General features: G+C 40.9%; 2 long non-coding RNA genes across 2 annotated transcripts in view; one reads left to right on the top strand and one right to left on the bottom strand.

The window, feature by feature from the left end:
* LOC135301336 (uncharacterized) overlaps positions 1-21,886 on the bottom strand; it is a 120,762-nt gene that overhangs the window by 13,312 nt on the left and 85,564 nt on the right. The window lies entirely within an intron of this gene.
* LOC135301425 (uncharacterized) lies at positions 11,800-14,198 on the top strand. The gene is made up of 3 exons (XR_010363195.1): positions 11,800-11,841; positions 12,384-12,464; positions 14,079-14,198. It is a non-coding gene; the product is annotated as an uncharacterized LOC135301425 (long non-coding RNA).

The following is a 21,886-nucleotide window of genomic DNA, read 5'->3' as shown; positions in this document are numbered from 1 at the left end:
AAATAACGTCTCTGTCAAACTGGAAGCCTCCAGAAACCTAAGTTAATGCCTCAGAAACATTTAGGGGGTTCTCTTTATTTGATTTTTTTAAAGCATCTGAAAGATTTCTGGACTTTCAAATTTGTGTTCTAATTCTCATCTTAAATGCCCTCTGCTCCAACCCTTTAGCTTATTTTTCTCCTCAGAAACCAAGAAACAGCTTTAAAAGGTTGAAGTTGAACAGTTGCGCTTTAGAACATGTACTTTTGAAATAACATTCCCATTTAGAGTTGGAGTTGTTACTGTATGCTGAAAGTAATGCTTTCTTTCCCTTTGTGTCTTAACCTTGAACACACTAATACAGGCTTTTCACCTAAATGTAGACAAGGAATGTTTCTGCCCACTTTATAGCTTTAGCTCCCTCTCTAAAGAGAACAGTGCATGGGGGGGTGGACAGTTCCTAAGGACAGAATTTATCACCTGCCACCCTACCCTATCCCCTCCATTGTCCTAATAACAAAAATCACTTGCTGATTTCAAGAGCCATACTAATTTTGAGCTAAGTCATGTTTAATTATGACTGAGAGGGATAATTTTCAGTCAAGCTTAATGTCATGTTACATAGTGGTACATAAGGTCCTTTTTTCACCGAGGGAGATATAAGCACTCATGCTTTTAATAGCTCATTTATTAATTAATTTGCTCTGAATAGCAGAATATATGCACAGGACTTCTCAAGGATGCAACATATGGAGATGGAACATAATAGGTCACACTGAGTTGGGTGACTTGCCTCAAGTCAAGTCTGGTACCTGTGTCTGACCTGAAGGTTAACTGGTACTTTGATTCACCTTCAGCACCCACCAAAAGGCAACTTTAAATACAGTCGAAGAAAAAGCAAATATAATTTAAGAAAAATGTGCTTAATGCTGTTTCTTGTTTTTCCTGTAGTCATGAAAATGGGACAAAAGTATTTGAGACAAAACATATCCCAAATGAAAGTTGGAAAACCAAACTTGATTTAATTCAAACCTAAACTGTACTTAGGAAAAAACACCAAAGCAAACACAAAATATTATCATTAAAGGTCACCCAACGAATCCACAAAATATCTTAGCCATCTAAGACTGCTGGCCAGTCTGTGCCTTTGCAACTCGAGATCTCAGTGACCCAAAATTTAAGGAGCATTTTACCTCTCATATACCAACTCTGTGATGTGGAAGAAGCATTTATCCCACTGGCAGAAGGATTATAAAGACAGTGGATTGTTTAAGAGCATGAAGGCAGCTTTAATTTGGAACGAGGACAAGAAGCTGAGTTAAAATAGGGGAATTGAGCCCAACTATTCCCCTTCTTCCTGAGCAGGTTGCAGCAGCACTAGTCCCAAGCATGCTGCAGAGCCTGCTAGTAGGTTTCAGGAAGACTCTCACTGTAGGGCACCTCCAGGTTGAGGGCTGAATCCTGTGTCCCCATGCCCGAGGTGCCACGGCGTGGCAATGCCTTCCCCAGTGCCTGACTGTGGCAGCCCCACTGCTGCCCCTCTGGGCCCCATGGCTTGTGAAATGTCAGCCAGGAGGAAATTGTGCACCCAAGGCCACAAGTGTACAATTTCCTCTCAGCTCTGCATCTGACGTACCTACGTCTTGCCATGCCCAGCAAGGCATGCCCCAGTTTCAAATGGCTCCAGTTTGAGAAAGGAACTCCATATGGTTATATGGGTGTATAAAATGGTAGAGATTTATAGATTCAGGATCTTATCCAGGCTGTTAGGGTGATTTAGAGTTGGGTCAGAACCAAAACCTTTGATCGCACGCACAGATTTGGGTGGCATTTGAAATCTGGATCCACTTCTAAAATCTGCATCTGACTCATCTCTAGCTACAGACTAGTGTTTTATGGTTTTATTTCTATTCTAGGAGGACATTTTCATGCATGCCTTGTAGCAGACAGAGGAGGTGGGGATCTCTATATGATTTATATTCAAGGTAATGCATACATAACTACATCTCTATTTCTCTCTAGCACACAGAGAGACGTAAATATAACTTTATTCATTTGCTGCACTAGGAAACAATGCAGCTCCCTTGGCAACACATCAGCCACAGACAGGAGTTAGGTAGAAGAGAGATTCAAAGCCAGTCTCCTAATTGACTTTTTGAAGTCATGAGCCATTTGTAGCTATAGCAGTAAAGGCAGTAAATAGATCAGTTTGGGGACAGCAGAGAAAAAATCTCCAGCACCAATCTTTATTTAAGTGAATGCTGGAACATTTCGAACATTTTGCAAAGATTTTCAAGAAGAATAATTTCTTGTTTTGCTTTAGTAAACCACTCTGCTAGTCAGACTGTTGAACAAAAAATAATTGCAAACTTTTGATATAAAAGGTTAAGACTTCTGGTTTTTAAAACCCAGTAATTTAATCTCTGTGTAACAGAAGATTGTATTAACCTGGAAGAAAATTCATTTGTTTAGTTGGGAAGAAGTGACCTCATTGAATATAACTCACTTATCTGTGGCTTTAGGTGAACAGATTTTTTTAAACTAATCAGAACAACAAGGTATTCAGCTGGCTCCAGAAAAAAAATAAAATACTATTTTTGAAAAAAGGTAATGGTTGTTTCTTTCTGTGGAAAATGTGAAGTCTAACAGGTGTAAGGCAGAACAAAATGAACATGAAAGCAAGAGCACATTTCCATATGCTATTTTGAGATCTCAGAGTGAATCCATTTCCACATGAAAAAACAGCACACACACACAAGAGTGGGGTATTTCTGTTCTCCAACCAACACACGTATCTGCCAGAGGGGATACAGAAATACCAAACTACATTTTGAATTCCTGGGGCAAAACACCACATCAGGAGGTTGTATCAGGAGCTTGACATCCTCTGCAGGCAGCAGTGCCAGTGTGCACTGTGACAGAGCTCCCTCTTGGCTGCTCCCTCATCTCTGTGACCCAGGGGAGGTCCCTCTGACCAGATTTCTTCCTTCTCTAGCTGCTACTTCACCTGTCTGCTGAAGCACCCATGTCCAAGGTCAGATTTATGGTCCTTTTAGGTTGCATTGACATATTTCTCAGCTGTGCCACAGGATCCTGTCTACCTGCTTCCATCTCTGAGATACCTGACAAAGTGACGGATGCAAATTTACAGAAGTTGCACTGTCACAGGTCCTGAGACAACTAATGCAGAAACTTGTGGGTGAGTCAAACTCTAAGGATCCCAGTTCCCACAGTTAAAATCATGCTGCAATGGAGGCACATGGCTTTTTACACCATGCATGGGGAGAGCCAGACATCCAGTAGGACAATGATGAGAAGTCACCATGCTGAGAAGGAAGCTGTTATATCTAGCCAGGAGGAAATAACAGGGAAAAAAATGGGACTGTAAAGCTGAGTAACTTCTAAAACTGTAATAATAATAATAATAATAATAATAATAATAATAATAATAATAAGCAATTCTTGGCTGTACACCTCTTCCTGAGCTAAATTTTTCAGCCAGGTCAGTCACAGCGCAGTCACAGTTGTCCAAGGGAGACATTATCTTATACATTCAAGATACCTTGGCATACCCAAGAAAAGGATGACAAAAGAAAAAGAAATTAAATTTAAAAAAAAAAAGTGCAGGAGTCTAGATTACTGTAGAGCATTGGATGTAACACCAGGTGTCATCCAGGGAATTGAAGCTGACCCCTGTGCAGCACACCAACCAACACACCACTGGTCCTTCAGAACCATCCCTTGAGGGCTGCAAAGCCATGGCCTCATGAGCCCACCACGTCTGTCAGGACTGCTTCAAAGACTGGGGTGCTCCTGCCAAGCCCTGCCCTTCATTGCTGAGTGGAGAGCTGCTGGCCTGTGTTGAGTCTGGATTTAATCCCTCTGGTGAGTGGGACATGCATTTTGAGCTGGCATTACAATAAATCCACCTTACACCAGTTAGATTTAAGCTAATTATTTAGAGGCCAGCACTGACTCAAGGAAAGATCAGAACAAACTTCAGTAATTTCCACTCTCTTCTTTGTGCTTCCTGCTCATGCACAGTGTGTAAAACAGCACTGCTAGCTGGGCTGGTGGGAACCTCTTGTGAAAACCAGCATTACTGAACATACAAGCTTCAGTTACTCTGTCCACACAAATTCCCTGAGCTCCACATGATGATGGAAATGTCACCAATGTAAGGCTGGAATCACAGAGCAAAATCTATCCTCCCAGCAATGCCCAGAAGCTCCTGCAATCCATGCAAACTGCTGGATTTACAAGGGTCAGTGTGTTCTTACAGGCCTCGAGAACACTGTTAATAGTACAGCTAAGCAAAGATGAGAGCTACTTGCTGCTGAGAGGCTTGATCCCAATTTCCCCTTCTTCCTTACACTTTGAGCTTGGCAGTAGCTCTTGATTCAGCAGTCTCTGGGCAGACAGGGGAGCACCAGCACCAGGAGAGTGATGTGAGTGCACGAAGAGCCAAGGGAGCACCATTTTCAGAGACAATTAGCTATTAGCTATTAGCTATTAGCTATAGCTCACAGCATCAAATTGCACCACCAGAAATGGCCGCAGACCTTTTCCAGTGCAACTTTCCTTTAACCAAAAGCCCTGGTGAAGTGCCTCTCTTTCTATCTCAGTAGCTGGATGACTGCTGCTGCCACAGGCAGAATAAACAGCAGGTTTCAAGTGTGAGGTAGCTGAAGAGTATTTGTTTGTGCAAGAAGATTTTGGTGATGTTATTTATCATGGTCATTTTTCACTCAATGTTTACATACACATCTTTTTAGCTTCCTCAACTTACTTGTGAGGACATTCCAGAACCATCAGCAGAGGATATAAATAGCTTATCACCCAGGCACCAAGAAGACACATGCATCCTGATATACATCAGGATAGAGGAAGGAAGTGATTTAGTCCCCTGGAGTGTGAATGCTGGTGCTCTACAGCCCGAAGAAACCAGCACATGTGAAAGATTTCCAAAGACTGGTGAGTAATTCAGTGCTGACTTTCTCAGCTGTGTAGAAAACTACAAACACAGCAGCTCTGCCATGTTTGTGAAATGTAAAATGAAAAGATATTGATGGCTGGTATCTGCAGCTGGGTTTGTTCTGCTATTTAGGTCTTGTTTCAAATGGAAAAAATTTAGAATAGTATGTTAATGCTTACACTAACTGTATTCACACATCAAGACTTGGACTATGTGCATACAGAGCAATTCTGCCTCAATTATTGTCTTTCTGAAAATGTCCTACAGGAAAGAGATGGCAAGGCAGCCTGCTCATGTTCCATAGTTTTAGATACACTAGATTTCATCCTGATTTTTTCAATCTAGAAGATAATAAAAAAGAAATAGCAAATCAAAAATATGGCGGTTCAGATTATAGTTTTTAAGAGGATATTAGAAAGGTTGTAGTATTTTCTTAAAGCCTTCCTGAAGTTCTTAAATAAACAACAGGTATCTAGGTCTTTGTAAATCAGTCTAATACCTTTTGTCTCTGTTCACTCTTTTTTCCTCTCTCTAAATTGTCCAGTTACATGCACAAATATTCAAAGTGAGACCAAGTCTGAAAATCATCTAGGCCCACAGGAGCCTTGAAACATTAACAAGGATCTATAGTCCTTCCTCCAGACCACACAATATAGCCAACATGTCAAAATAAAAATGTCTTATGCTGTGAAGGCAGAGATGTAAAAGAGGGCCAAGAACCTACATATCCCCAAAAGGAATAGAATCCTCCATGCAGGGGGCTCCCACAGGTTTCAAATACATTCCTTTGGCTGAAGTCTTTCCTGACTCAGAAATGTATGTGCTTGTATTAAAAACATCATCTTAAGGTCTTTTTAGAAGGTTGAGATCAGGAATTTGTTATACAGCTCACCGTGACTTTAATTGAATTTTATGTTTACATAATTTCACATGAAAACTTGACCTTAAATTTCTTTTTCTATCTCTCTGGAGTTTGCACAAATCTGGGAAGCAAAACATTTTATTACTCTGCAGACTGAGATTTGCTGTTTTCACAGTAAATGACCATGATGAATTGGTGCCTGAGACTCTGGAGCCAGTTCACAGAGACATCACGTCCTCTTGATAAAGGGTCTGCTAATACTGTTTGCAAGGCAAAAGCTGGGTCATTAACCATCAGCTTGATAGCTTATAGCCTTTCAGTCTCACATAAGGATAAAAACACAAGAGGGGGTCAATTTTATCCACTAGATGGAACATTAAAACCATCTTCCATCACTGGATTACCGGTCACTACAGGTAATCTTCAACACAACCATTCTGAAATGTAATGCATTCTTCATTAAGAACTAAACAAAGCTATACCTTCAAACTATGGGCATAATGCTTTGCAGCACAAGAGCTCCCTCAGGAAAAAGAGCTTTTTGCCAGCTCTGGCTTGGACCCATAGTAAAATTCCAGCTACTGCAGCTCCCAGTCAGTGAGCAGTATCTGCTCTGTGCTATGTCATTATGAGTGTTGGACATAACAAAAATTCTCCCTTTTTTTCAGTGAATAAATTTTTTTTTTCAGGGATTGATTCGGCCAAACACTTGATCTAGGTCTATAGTCTTCCATGTGGAACTTGAGCTTCATTTTTAACACAACTTGCAGCTATTGCTCATTGCTTGAGACAGACTGACACGGTTTAACAACCAACCTCTGTGTAAAACTCACAACTGAAATGTTCAAAATGAAAGGGAGCATATAAGCCTTGTGTAAGAGTACAATAGCCTTCTTTAAGGCATGGGGTTTTTTCCTCTATCTTCTTAAATACATGGAATCTACCTGTGATTTTCTCTCCTTAGAATAGTATATCCCCTTTCCAGAGTTTTGCAAAGTTATCCGACTCAAGAAGGAATGAAAGAAGTGGGATTTGTGAACATTCAAGACTGCCAAGAAAGCAGCTGAATGTAGCACAAAATCTCTTGGTTTCCAAATATTTAATCTTCTTACAATACTAGAGAGTTAGAGGCCAATACTTGTTTGCTGCTTTCATACTACTGTAAATTACACCCTACCTGAGAACCAACACATTTTGCTTTTCATGGGGACAGCATCCTAAAAAGTGTCTGCAGGCAGATTTAAATCTCAAACCATTGCAAGGGAAGATCATCACTGACTGCTGCCGCTGCTTTAAAGACTGCTCCTGGAGGAACTGCCTGCTGCCATCTATTGATGCACTGCAGGAAGGCACTGGACCAGCAAGACCCCACTCAAGTGTTTCAGTGATTTTTTTCTGTGCTTGGGTGAGAAATCCTATAGATCTGAGTCCTGGAACTTGTAGAGAAACCCTTACTAGGTGACTCAAGAGCAGCAGAATTATTTAACATATCTCAAGCCAAGAGTTCACTACAGACAAGCCTTAGCTATGTGGGCTTAGGATGGCCTGCACTCCAGAACCTTAAACACCATGCATGTCCTTATTGCATCCTCTTTCCCTTCCACTGCAGGAGAAGCATTAAGATTTTGACTTTTAGGGGGCCCACCTCATGGAGAGGTCACAGGATCTGTCCACTACTTCTGCAACTAAGAATTGGATGAGGTGACCTACCCAGAGTCAGTACCCAGAGTGTCAGTCAGCTGTGATACAAGCCAGTTCTCCTGTACACTTATGGTGTACACTGAGAGAGCACAGAAGGATCACACTCACCGGCTACATGCTGCAAAGCTCAGGGTAGAAAAAGAAATAAGCAAAAACAGCCTTAGGGATGGGGTTTATTTATGGTTGGCACCTGGATTGCCAGTAACCTGTGGGATGAGTGTAAATGGTAGGGACTCACTGGTGGTGACTGACTGCATATTTGCAAGCACAGAGACACCAAGGAGATTTATTTGAATTTCTTCAATGTTAGGCAGCAAAGGGATGGGAAGGTTTCAGTCTGTGAACAGAGGCTAGAAAAATTATTACAGAGCATTGAAATGAAAGAAGCAAGTTTTAAAAGGGAATCTTGACTCATGATCTGATCCTAGTTAACCCTGATAAGATGAATGACAAGAACATCTTTGAGTTAGTCCCTGTAGATAGCAATAGGTTAGAGAGGAAGAAGATAGGTGAGCAAAGAGATGTGATCTCACTGGAATGGATATTTTAGTTACTATTGGCAGCCTGCTGATTCAATGCTTCCATGATTTTCTTAAATCAAAAGAGCTTTCCTCCTTCCCTCCCCCCTTATTCAGTTTGAGACTGCATTTATGTGCAGATTTGGACCCTGAAAGTGGAGAAGTACTGACCCCTGAGGTCCTCAGCAGAGACAACAAGATTTGGTGTGAGTGGAACTTGTGGGCTCCCACCTCTTTTGTTTTATAGTCTTTGAATAACTTATTTTTTTTCTAAGAAGAACTTCCTCTGGCTAATGACAGAGGATGGTTTTCATGAGTGCTTTAGTATAACCTGCACAGAATAGTGGGGCATCAGCAAAAGAACCTCATCTGCCTGCAGTTTTCATGTTATTTTATTAAATAATCACAATGAAATTTTCAACCCTTTGAAACCTGGGCTCTTTCTACTGAGATACATGTCATATATGAGGGGCAGATGATGCAGGTGCAGTGATAACAAAACATTCAAAACTCTTGATTTTTGAACCTAGGTATAGGCTGTGAGAAAGGGACAATAGAAACTCTTCATCAAATAGCAATTAAAAACTTGCACCCTCTTACTTGAAAGAAAGTCCTAGACTTTATATACACACTGTTTTACTTCATACTTCTCTAATTTCTATTAAATTGTCTTTGGAGTGTGAATGCAAAGAAAATATGTTGGCTATCTCTCTGGAGAGACAAATAACCTTGACAGATTATCTCAGGAGAGTCCTGCACATTCTAATGGTCTGAAAGTTTAGGCTCAGGAAAAGATTTGGTTGATAGACTAATTTCTTGAAGGATGAATTTTGAGTTATAGAACCAACCAAGACTTTTGTCAGTTAAGAGTAACCATTGTAATATCTCATCCTATATTTCAGCCTTCCCAACTGCTATCTGGTGCACTGAGCAACCATTAGCATTTCAGTTTGGATCTTTGTGTTCTGATGATGGATTCCAGGAAATTTTTAGATTGAATATTAGGATTTTCTTCATGGAAAATGCTCTCAAGCTTTGGAAAAGGCTTCCCAGGAAAGTGCTCGAGTCCCCATTTCTGGAGGTATTTTTAAAATGTGAAGATGTGGCACTTGGAGACATGGTCTAGTGAGATGTGGCAGTGCAGTGTTAACAACTGGACTTGAGGATCTTAAGTGACTTTTCCAACTTAGAGGGTTCTGTGATTTTATCCTCAGTATGCAACCTGACTCCATGCAGAGTGATATGGAACTGATGGCTCCTTTGACCAGCATTACATAAAATTTAAACAACTGCAAAGGCAATATTGACATAGATTCAATCTACAACATGTATCATTTATCAAGACTTCCTAAAACCTGACAGTGATAAATCTGGCTTTTTCTTTTTCTTTTTTTTTTTTTTTTTTTTTTTTTTTTTTTTTTTTTTTTTGGTGGAGATAGGTGGTTTCAATTTGTTGCTTGAACTGCACATGGAAAAGCCTACCATGAATAATTTGGTAACAATTTTATTTCAAAGTCAAAAGAAAGATCATGTCACTCCTAAGTTGCATGTATGCATTTAAAAACAGTACAAGTATGAAGAAAAGTGAGAATTTAAATTTCTATTCAATGTTTCTTTTTTACTTGCTTCTGGAACTTCATCAATTTCAGTTTCATAATACAATATCTTTCTAGACATTCAATGAGAAATCTAAATGTTTATGCACCACTAAGGCTTGTAAATAAAGTCTTAGGACTCACAGCAGAAAAAAACCTGTGTGTTCTTCAGCTTTTATTTTGTCTTAATGGTGATCCTTTATCTCTTTTCTTGGCAAGTGTTTTTTCTCACAACTTTTGGCCACCAAAATAAAAGCAAGACATTGGAAAACATCCAAATGAGGTCTACAAAATTTGTGAAGGATCTAGAAGGGAACCTATCCAAGGAATACCTGAGATCACTTGGTTTGTTCTGTCTGGAGGAGCCCTCTTAGCAGTCCACAGCTTCCTCATCTCTTCTTTGTGGAGCCCAGTGACAGGACCCAAGGGAATGGCCTGAAGTTGTGTCAGGGGAGGTTTAGCCTGGATAGTAGAGAAGGGTTCTTCACCCAGAATGTGGTTGGGTACTGGAACAGGCTCCTCAGGGAAGTGGTCATAGCACCAAACCTGACAGAGCTCAAGAAGAATTTGGACAACACTCTTAAGCACATGAGAATGGTCCTGTGCAAGGCCAGGAGTTGGAATCTATCCTTGTGGGTCCCTTCTAACTCAGAATATCCTATGATTCAATGATTCTAGAATTCTAGGATTCTATGATTCTGTGATTCAGAGGAAGCAACATTTGTTTTTCTGCATATCTGCAACAGAGACAGAGGTGTGGGATAGTTAATAGCACATGATAAGGCTTTCCCAAACCCCTGGTAACCCCATAGTCTGCTCCTTTGTGAGGTTAGAGCATACAGCAAGGACACTTACTCACAGATCAGCCTTTATCAGAGGATTAGAGCTCTGAATTGCTCTCTACAGTTTCCTGCAAGGATACTTATGTGCATCTATATTACAGAATATGAGTCTGATGCACAAGGTCAAAAGGGAAAAAGAAGCTTATGCCAGCAGATTTTATAAATATACCTTATAAATGAAATTTTAGTGTAAACAGAATAAGAGAGTGATTTAATTCTCAAAGATCCAGCCCAGAGACCTCCCTAATGTGCTAAAGAGATTTGAGCATGGTTATGTCCTGCTCAAAACCAGAAAAATGAAACAAGCTGTGGGTAAAGTATTGACTGCAAGAAGGAAATCAGGATAGAAACTCTTAACATTTCTCCAACCATAATGACTTAGCACTTTCCACTGACAACTGGGGCAAAACAGACTGAACTTGGGCAAACTTATTTAATTTATTCCCAAACAAAAGTCAGAGTAGGCTGATGAGGAATAAAACCAAATCATAAAATACCTCCCCTCACCTCTCCCTCTTTCTGAGCTCAACTTCACTTCTGATTTTTTCTACCTCTTCCCGTCCAGAACTGCAGGGGGATGAGAGTGGAGTTTGTGGCCAGCTCATCACACTGTCTCTCCTCCTCCTCACACTCTTCTCCTGCTGCAGTGTGGCATCCCTCCAACAGGAGACAGTCCTTCACAAACTTCTCTTCCTTCTTCCTTCTCATGGGGTGTAGCTCTTCACAAACTGCTCCAGCACGGTCCCTCCCTCAGGGTGCAGTCCTGCAGGAGCACACTGCTCCAGAGTGGGTCCCCCATGGGGTCACCAGTCCTGCCAGCAAACCTGCTCAGTGCGGGCTCCTCTCTCCATGGGGCCACAGCTCCAGCACAGCTTTCCCACAGGGTCACAGCCCCCTTCAGGCCTCCACCTGCCCCAGTGTGGGGTCCTGCACAGGCTGGTGCTGGATCTCTGTTCCTCCATGGACCTCCATGGACTGGAGGGTCACATCCTGCCTCACCCTGTTCTGCACTGGGGGCTGCAGGGGAATCTCTGCCCCAGTGCCTGGAGCACCTCCTCCCACCCTTTCTGCCCTGACCTCCATGTCTGCAGAGCTGTTCCTCTCACAGCTGCCATGTCACAGCATTGAATCTGTTATCCCAGAGGTGCTACCACTGTCACTGCTGGGCTCAGCCTTGGCCAGCAGTGGATCCATCTTGGAGCCAGTTGGAGTTGGCTCTGTGGGACACAGGGGAAACTTCTGTCAGCTTCTCACAGCAGTCATCCCTGCTCCTGCTGCCAAAACCTCGCCACACGAACCCAATACAAGCACACAGAAAAGGGCTTTAAAAACAGTGTTTAAAACCATGAGATAAATTGTGAATAACCAGGTAAAGTCGAACAGCATTACGGTGTTTATCTCTCTCTACCTGAAGTTGAGAATATAAGTAAATTTAATATTATAAATCCAAAGCACAGGTAGCCTCTTTTTGTGTATGAAATTAAAAGAAAACTGATTTGTCTCTCCAAAACTAAACCCACCTTTTCAAAGCATTAGCACACATATTCTGCACAGATTAAATAGAATTATAATGGTATTTCTTCCACCTTGCTCATCAGCAGTCTCTACCCCTTTCTTTACATTGAACTGCCAAAAAAGGCAGAAAAAAAATCAACAAATTAAACCACTACATATATTTTTTTTTAATTATATAATATATAATTTATTTATTTAATTACATTTTTAAATGTTTATTTATAATTATAGACATTATCTCTGCTATAAACAGGAATGTTTTATTCCTTTAAGCAAATGCTTTTATTGTTACAGTCACAGCATCCTCCCCCTTTCTTTTTAACAACAACCAGAAAAACCCACAACCCCCCTTCATTTTCTGTTAACAAATTCTTATTGTTTTGCTACATATTTCAGATAATTTCAGCCCACTTCAAGGATCCCACCTCAAATCCCAGATGACAGTGTGGAACTTCATTTCTCCTTCCTCAAACAGTGGTAGGCAGCATGACTTTGAAAAGCCTTGGGCTTCCTATTCTCCCCTTGTGTGTCTGAACTCAAAATTGAAAGAGATGAAATAGATGAAACCATCTCTTCCATTCCTACAATAAAGTGATCTACTGTACAGAAGAATAAATTTCTGGGGGAAAAAGATACATAAGAGATATTGTGGCTAAGACAGTGCCTGCTTAGCATTATGGAGCTATAGCTGTGAGATTAGCAACAAAATACTATTAAGCAATGACTTGTTGGCTAAAACCCTGCCACTGATGAACCCCCAACATTGTCATATTGTCTCCAGCCCTCTGCCACACATTAGACTCAGGAAGCACAAGTCCTCTCTTACTCTGGAAGTTGCTGGCTGCTCATTCAGACACCTCTCGGAACCTTGCCTTTTCCATGGGGCTTGGCAATTGCCATCAGCCAGCAGTGGGAGCAGTACTCTGCTCACAGTTAACTCTGCTGCTAATCACACAGCATTATTCATTATGTTGACCTTGCTAAAATAATTAATGTTCAAAATAAAACACTTGCAAGCATCCCACAGGACACCTCACTAAATCAACTTCAAATTCTTTGCAGACATCTCTTGTGTCCTTTTTGTTTGTATTTCTGTACACACAAACCCAGTTATTTATCTGCTGAGATCATTCTGTCAAGAATTGCTCATCTTCCTGTCTGTTTTTGATTCCAAACAAACACAAACTTACCTTCCCTCTCCCTCAAAAAATAAAATGAAAAACAATGGAATGAATAAACCACTATGACTTAACAAAAGTTATAGATGTTGCATTTTTATTTTCAGAAGATAAAATGCTGTGACTGGTAATTTGCTATTCTGAAGTAATTACTAAGATGGTAATTTTTTTTCAATACTTCAGACAGGATAAAAAATAGCTCATTTAAAATATGGCAAATAGACCTTACAGTACAATGAAAAAGATGAAAGAGGAGACTGTGAAGAGAATCATCTTTAGATTTAAAGTAGGATTAATAATATGCCATTGGCTGGCTGAAAGTAAATGAATCACTAATGGCAATTAGCAAGCAATCTTTCAGTATTATTCATCAATAACAACACAATTTTGTGAGGTCCCTGTGCTCCTTATGTCTGATACAGAATAGCCTCAGTGCTCACAAAAGGATATAAAATTAAAAGTTTGATCAAATTCCAATAAAAGGCTATAACAATTATTTCAATAGGAACTGGATTGGATAACCTTTGTGCAGGAAGCCCTTGAGCAGATGTAGAGCTACTATATTACTTGTTACAATTATTGCCTGGGAGAGTAATTGGTGCTGAGCACAATTAATAGCTAACAGAGATGACCTATATGTAAAGAAGCATTGAAAAGTGCAATAGAAACACAGCTAGATAAAAGGTTTGGTGAAGGAAAAAAAAGCAGTAGATGGAAGCAAGGCATTCCATGAGATACAATTTATTGTTTAGTATTCTTCCTATCATTTAGGAACAACCTATTTTACAAAGATCTCTAAATATCTCTAAGATATTTAGAGATCTTTGTTTTCTAAGAGAGGATGTCCCTCAGCACCATTTGAAAATATATTCCAAAATAAAGTTTCTTCTTCATATTTCTCCTCTATTCACAGACTATCTTCAGAAAGAAAGAATCATCCCAGATCTTGCTTCTTTCTTCTCCTTGAGCAGAAACTGAAACCCAGAAATTTCAGCCTGAATATAAGGAGGAGCTTTTCTAGTGTGAGAGTGACCATGCAGTAGAACAGATTTCTCAGAGAGGTTGTGGAGTCACCCTTGATGGAAGGTTCAAGAAGTATCTGGACACAATCCTGTGCCATGTGCTCTAGAATTACCCTGCTTGAGCAGGGAGGTTGGACCAGAAGACCCACTGTGGTACCTTCCAACCTGACCTATTCTGTGATTCCTGATGGAGGAAGAAGCTGGCAATAAATGTTGTCAGAATGACATGATCTGTCCTTTTAAAACCAAAATTTACAACTCACTAGCTGTTCAAGTGTAGGTATAACTAAAGATAGAGCAGGTGCAAATGCAGTGTAAGAAGAATTTGCTAAGGAGAATGCCAAATTGCCTGTAAATATTTACTCTAGAATCTTGTAGTCCATCGCAACTACATTTAATTATGGTGAGAATGTAATACTGCTCCTTAGAGCAGACTGGGATCTTCAGTAGCATCCTGGCAGTGACATCCTTCACCCCTCCATGGTGACTGTCATCTAACACAGGCAGAACAGCCAGCAACTGCAGTGGCTTTACTCAAAAATACTGGGTTTGATGGAAGATTGAGTTTGTATTGCATGGCCTCTACCTCAAGTCGAGGCAAATGCTGACGTAAAACATGCAAACACGTATATTGGTCTGCATTTGTTAAAGTTTTCCTGACAGCTTGGATCAATAATTTTCTCTGAAACTCCTCTTCCTGCTCTCTGGAAGAAACTTGTCATCTCTGATCCAGACCCTTTGCCTCTGACCCTTTCCTGACCAGCTGCTTTTCTCTGTGGACAAATCTGGGCTGGGATATTTTCTGCCCATTCCCAGAGCTAGGGAACTCTTCTCACTGGAAAGTGGAGTGTCTGATGGCAACACCACTGAATACCAGGGCTTCAGTAAGTGCTACAGCTTCTGACAACTCATATCTCCTACAGAGCCTACCACGGAAAGAGTCATAATGCCATCACATTCTTCTGAAGGCAGCAGAAGTATTTTCTTTTCAATTTACTTCTCTGAATACAGCCATCTAACATCCTAGCCTGTCCCAACCCAATTCCAGATGCCTCTCTGTAAAGGTGCAAGGCTTCCAGAGGCCCTACATCACAGCTTGTGGGTTTCATCTTGAGCAGGAGTGGGCACACCTTCTGGAACCTGCTGTCCATCATGCTCTGAGCACCTCTTACCCCTCAGCACACCATGTCAAAGGCAGACCATGCAGAAAAAGTTCAACACCAGTATCAGCAATAATGTGGTTTTTAAAAATTGCAGCTCAGTACATATATTTTCATAACAGAGCCAGTCTGAGTTTAATTAAGTTAGGGATCCATTAATAAGGATTGTACCCAGCAGAAGCACGAGTTACATGAAGGAAGCAGATTTAACCCAAAGAGCCTGGATCCTGTAACAGATGGGCTGGCCATGGAACTGGCTCTCCTCTCTGAGTCTGCATGACATTCACCAGCACAAGGCATCTGCTGGTGAGCACCATGCAGGCTCTGAGAGAGGAGCCAGCTCCACAAACACAAGCACTCCCCATGCTCAGTGGGTCACCAATCCTTAACTGTGTTCACAGCTTTGCAGGCTGACGCAGTGCCCATATAAAAATACACCAATTTGCCAGACTGAAATCCTCCCACCTCACTCAAGATTCATGAAAGTACATGGGAGTGGAAATGGTTGTATGACATGTAGGCTCTGAAGAACATTCTTGGGCTGTGTTGCACCCAGGTGTTGTGTGTGTGATGCCAGGTACAAGATTATTGCTCAGGGAATGGAAAATTAAGACTGTTGGGGCTTTATCGTTTAGCAAGGGTACAGTCAGACCACAACAGGCATTAAAGTTAACTGCAAGAAACTGAGTTACTGTGGTCTGAGAAGCTGACTCATCACCAGAAAGATTTTAACTAACCATCTGCATGCTTCTGACTCATTGCAACTGAGGAATAAATCCTATATATTTAGCATAGTTTAATATGTTTTGCTTTACCGTGACACCAAGTCAGGAGTGCATACACAGGCCAGGTTAAGGCATTTCAGCTTTCCATCTGTAAACTGATCATCTGTTCAGCCCTTAATACTTTTAGACATTTAGCACAGCCTACTAGGAAAAGTTTGCAAAACATTTTGGTCCCCAAGCATTTTGTTTCCATTTTGTGCTCTGAAAATCCCTGTTTAAATCAAAGATATCCCTTAAGCCTCATACTCCTAGCTGGAGATCCAAGGAAAGCTGTTCAATTTGCAGGGAGATGTTTGAGCTTCCACAGTGTATCCCATTGAATATTTTGCTGGCAAGATTTTGACTGATGTTTGTAAATCCTCACAAGTTTAATTAGTTTGAGTTAAACCTAGATTTCTTTGGTTCAGTGAGTGTTCTTGAATAAGAAGCAGAATCCTCGTGAACTGTGGAATGATATAGCACAGGTCCCTCTAGAAATAGATTAAATTCCATAACTAGAGCAGGGTTGCATGATATGTTTTTCAAGTGGCCAGATTCAGGGGTTGTTTTTGTTAAAGCTTTCTGGTAGAAAACACCTCAGCTACACAGAAGCATACTACAGATTTAGATTTTTGCATTTCATTACTAAGCTTTCAAAGGTTAGACTTTAGTTTTGTTTCCAGAACAGTTCTTTAACTGCATTCTTCCTAAAAATATGTTCAGCACTAAAATCAAAATCAAAACACTAAGAAATATTTTATTTTGAGGTAAAAGAATGTTTTCCTCCCAAGATAAATATTCACTCAGGCACAAAAAAGAGAAAGTATTGGCTCCTCAGACAAAATGTGCAGCCTTCGGCTATTGTGCCATTTTGTTCCATTATGTCTGCAGCAAAGCTTAAACAGACCAGTGATAAAAACACACATTTTATTTTGTTTATGACCATGACAAAGTATTTGTCTACATAAATGAATAAAAATACTTGCCTAATGCAGTTGAAGATGTATTTGGTTGTTCCAGATTGCTTGAATATGATTGATTTTCCTGTTTTATCCTTATCTTTCTTAATAAAAAAGTAATGTGGACATATATCAGCATAATTCATGCCTAGCCATTCTCAAGGCTCTAAAGAGTTTTATAATGTTTCCCCTTAAGTCAGGGTATACTTTACCAGATCAGCCATTTGATGTTTTTATGTATAGCTTCAAGATTCCTTTGCCCAGTAAATCCCTTGATGCTAGTACCTGTTTGATAGACTTGTGTCACTTTGGCAGGTGTCTAATTCTACTTATAGACACCAAAACCAAAGAATGATTCCCAAACTTTACAGTGCAGGAAAAATATGAGATGCAAAAATCAAAGAAACACCTAAGTAACAAATAATAAAATGACATATAAAATGAACAATCTATCTTCGATGAGTTTTTTAATGTATAGCTGTTGGTTGGTGATTTTTTCCCCTGTACCAGGGAAAAGCCTAGTTTGGAGATACTCAGGAAAACACATGATATGGGGCAAAAGAAATGCATGTTTTGTGGGCAGAAGGACCAGAGACCAGGCACCATAGGACATTAGATCACCATTACCTACAAGTCAGCAGGGGACAGTCACAGTCCTGGGCTCCCATTCTGCAAGGGGTCTGGACAACAGTTACAAACTATTGCAGCCCTGGAAATGCAGGACATCTCATTAGCTGGCTAGCATTCACTCCATACTTGAACCACTGGCTTCCCTCATGGGTTTACCAGAGAGAGAGCTAAATGGGAGCATCTAAACACAATGGAGTCCACTGTTACAGATCTTGGAGCAGAAGCAGCCCATCTCATCCATGGAAGGCATGCACCTTATGTATCCTGCTATTCTATGTAAAAATCTATGTAAAACACGTTCAACAAGTGACATGATGAACAAGCATGAATGTTTAATGGTAATTCATTATGAGGAATACTTCCTTTAATTCAAACACGCTCAGTTGGCAGTTCATAACTGCACAGAGGATTTGCAAATGTTTTTATTTCCTCAGTGGCAACAGAGGAGAAGGCAATTTTGAAACTTCTGAGCTGAAGGCAAAGCTCACATAAGGAGTAGGTTGACAGCCACAAGACTGTCATAAGAAATGGTCACCAGGTATCAAATGAGATCTGATTTTATTTTGGTTTTTTTGCATTAGTAGTTTTAGGATTTCTGAGCTTTGTGCTCCTTCTGAAAGATGGAGGCTATCTTTAGAGAAGATGAAGATAAAAGATTTCCTTAAGCACAGGCTGTCACATAAAGTTTTATGACAAAGACCAGATATTATGGGATTAAATATAAAATCTGAAGGAAATGTCAGAAGTGCATGACTTTCTGAAGGGCCCTTCTTGCCTGAGGGAGCCCAACCAGTTGTCTGTGATTTTCCTCCCTGACACTTCTGTTTTCCAACACCTTCCTCCCAAGGACACTGTCTTTCTGGGCTTAACACATGCCTATATGGCTTCAGCTGTGTACAGTCTCTCCTGAGCTGCAGGTGACTGCTCCAGCATGTCAAACAGGACCTTGAACCACCCTCAGCTCCTCCTGCCTCCACAGACTGTCTAAGGCACCCAGCTGGAACAGTCCTTGGGAATCCTTGTCTATATTGCAGTCACCTGACAAAGTCCCTGCTTAAACTTACGAAGGAGATATTAATATTCTGTCCTTTATTTTTCAGAGCTGCAACTTCTACTATGGTGCCTTCAGGGGCTACTTCTCTGCATAAAATAGCAGGAGGCTGCACAGTACCCTTGAAATTTCCTGGTAGTGGCAGAAGGACCCCTACTGGGATTCAGACAGCTGCCAGGACCAGCAGGCTGCCAGCTCACAGCTCTTCAAGATCCTGAAAGAGAAAAGCTCCCTATCCATGCAAGTCCAGCATCTCATTCGCCAAACATCAACTAATCAGCCCAGCCAGATCTGTAAAGAGGTATTTTGAGCTCACTCTCATCCTCCTCAGGTCCTTTCCATCAACAGCGTCCTTGCAGCAACAGCCAGGAGCTCCCAGGCAGTGAATGTCCTCTTCCCACTGTCATCGGATGGCGCCCTCCCCATGCTGCCTGTGGCTCTGAGCCCATCTCTCCTCAGGTTAAATGGTTCCTGTTATGCAGCATCCTCACGGAGAACCCCACCTGGTGTCTAGAAAGGGCAATACAGTAGTATGGCACATATATATATATATATATATATATGAATAAGAATGAAAAGATAGGCTGGTAGACATATATGCTAGCACTGTCCCTCCAGAGGATGAGACCCATATGTAAGCAAAAACAACAACAAAAACAACAATGACAACAACAACAATAACAAAAACAACAACAAACTGAACTTCATAATTTATGCATCCCAACGATTGTTATAACCTCCTCTGATTTACTGTCTCACTTCCACCTGCTGCCTTTGTCTCACATCCACTGCTTCCCCTCGCATGTCCAATGGTGGCTGCTATGCCATATATGCTGTGTGCTCACAGGCATATCCAGGGGCTTAAAGATGTTATGATTCCTGGCAAACAAAACCAAATATACATGTTTGTTCCTGGCTGGACAAACATGTGTCCTCACTTCCAGACACGCACCTTCTTCTACTACAACCCTTTACATGCAGTTAGTAGCTTTTATAATACTATAGTACAGCAAAATCTGTGTGTGCAAGAGCAAATGAAACCCACAATCATTTGTTGTAACACAAATTTCTGTGTTTTGTAAGGAATGACAACTAACAGCAAATATGTTTAGTTTAGGTTGCCTTTTGCAAAATGTCTCAAAACAGTCCACTGGAAAAAAGATGATTTCTCTTTACAAAGATGAAGGCACTTTCAGGAGTGTGGGTGATATTTCTTAGAATGGCTATGACTAAATGGACATGAAGCACTTTTTAAAAGCTCAGGAGAGAAGCTACATTCATTACTGCCTCCTCTTTCCTAAAGCAGTAGTCTGATAGATTTAACCCTACCTCTAGCCAGAGTTTTGACAGCCAGCAACTCACACAATATTTACCCATGGTATAAATCAGAAGCCAGCTAAATCATGTTGTTGGGAGCTCAGCTAAAACCTAAGTTTATTTGATGAGCTTGAAGAATGGCCCATACTTGTTCAGAGAAACCTGCTCATCTCTTTCCTTAAAGGGTGCTCAGTTGCCTTGGCACTGATCCCTATCCCTGCTCCAGACCAGTCTGGGCCACATTTCTCCCCCATGTGCACCACGGAGTAACAGATCAGAGATGGTGGGACTTCCTGAGCACAGGGAGCTGCTGCTGCCCTGGCACCTGCAATGGCACTGCTGTTTCACTACTTGTGTGATGTTTACAGTGATTCAGCTAGAAGCAGGTCAGCACTTTTGGGGGAATCTTCCTTGAGTATTGACCTCATTGCCTAACTCCAACTGCCACTATTCCACAAGAACAAAAAGCACAAGGCCTTGTGAACAGGCATGCTTTGCCTTTTTAAGTGCATAAGAGCAACCGCTATCTTCCCTCCACTAATCTTACTCTTTTCTTCACCTGTTTATTTTTTATGGAACCCCTTGTTCTCTTCTCCTTTCCTGCTTAATTTTTATCCGCCTTCAGTCTTTTGCCTTGTTAATTGATTATTCCTTCTTTGTCTCTCTTTCCTTCCCTCCCTGCCTCCTCTTTGACAGAAGGTGACACACTGCTCATGCTGAGAGCATCTAGCAGATGACTGTGAAAACAAGCTCTGGCTTGTAGACTGCTGGAGGAAACGACAGATGCCCCTTCCAAAGTGACTGCCACACAAGTGCCAAAAAATTGAGAGATGAAAATCAAGTTATTTTCAGGCAGAAAGGTATCACCCTACCAGGACCTGAACAGCTAACAGAAAAGTGTATGCAGTATATGTATGAGGCTTTTGCTCAGGCTGTTGTTCTGGTCTGGGAGCTCTTCTGCAGCAGCTTTTGCAGATACATTTCCCCTTGACAGATTGAAGATTTTGTTCCAAGACATCCAAATTTGACCCGAAGCAGATTGCATAACTAGGACACTGCATAAATAAGTATTAATATCTTCCTATTTTCATAAATAGCTTTACCAAGATCAGCATCCTCCTCCCTGCTTTGGAGACAGAGAGACTGACAAATAGCACAGCGCAGTGATCAGCTCTGTGTCACACAACAAAGCAGTGACAGAGCCCATAGCTCATCTGTCCCCACACACAGCTCCTCAAAAATTATTAGGATGATAGTTGGGGTTTAAATTCCCTTCTACAGAGACACCCTTCAAATACTATGTGATCTGATTAGACATCATTTAATAGCCTTAATAGTCACCCTTCCATAGAGTCACGTGGCAGCTACATGGCACTCTCTTTCTGAAAGGGCCAAACCAAAAGATTTTACTGCAAACTGTTATTCTTGAGTGGTTTGAAAACTTCAGGACTTTAGAAATATGAAGGGTCAAAGTCAGGACCTGAAATCCATCTACTAGATATGAATTTCCATGCACCTTCCATTTGTAAGGATTGTTTTGACACATCTGACTAGAGCAATGACCTGATCAGTTTGGTTTCAAATGGCTGCCTTTGGAGTCTGAAGAACTTAAGACTGTCTGGAATTTAAGCAAATTTAAATTTTCAAAGCCACTAAATCTTCCAACACCTGAGAGATGCTTTTGGCTTTAAAGTTTGCATGTATTTTTGATCTGGTATGTGATATAACATTATCTACTTTGTCCAAAACGTATTTATGTTAATATTGGATGGTTTTAATACTGCATTTCATTTACAACTGAAAGTTGTAGAACAGATA

The sequence above is a fragment of the Passer domesticus genome, chromosome 5 (assembly GCF_036417665.1).
Source record: "Passer domesticus isolate bPasDom1 chromosome 5, bPasDom1.hap1, whole genome shotgun sequence".
NCBI classification, from domain to species: domain Eukaryota; kingdom Metazoa; phylum Chordata; class Aves; order Passeriformes; family Passeridae; genus Passer; species Passer domesticus.
Note: the sequence above shows the minus strand (reverse complement) of the source record. Positions and strands in the feature narration are given on the sequence as shown.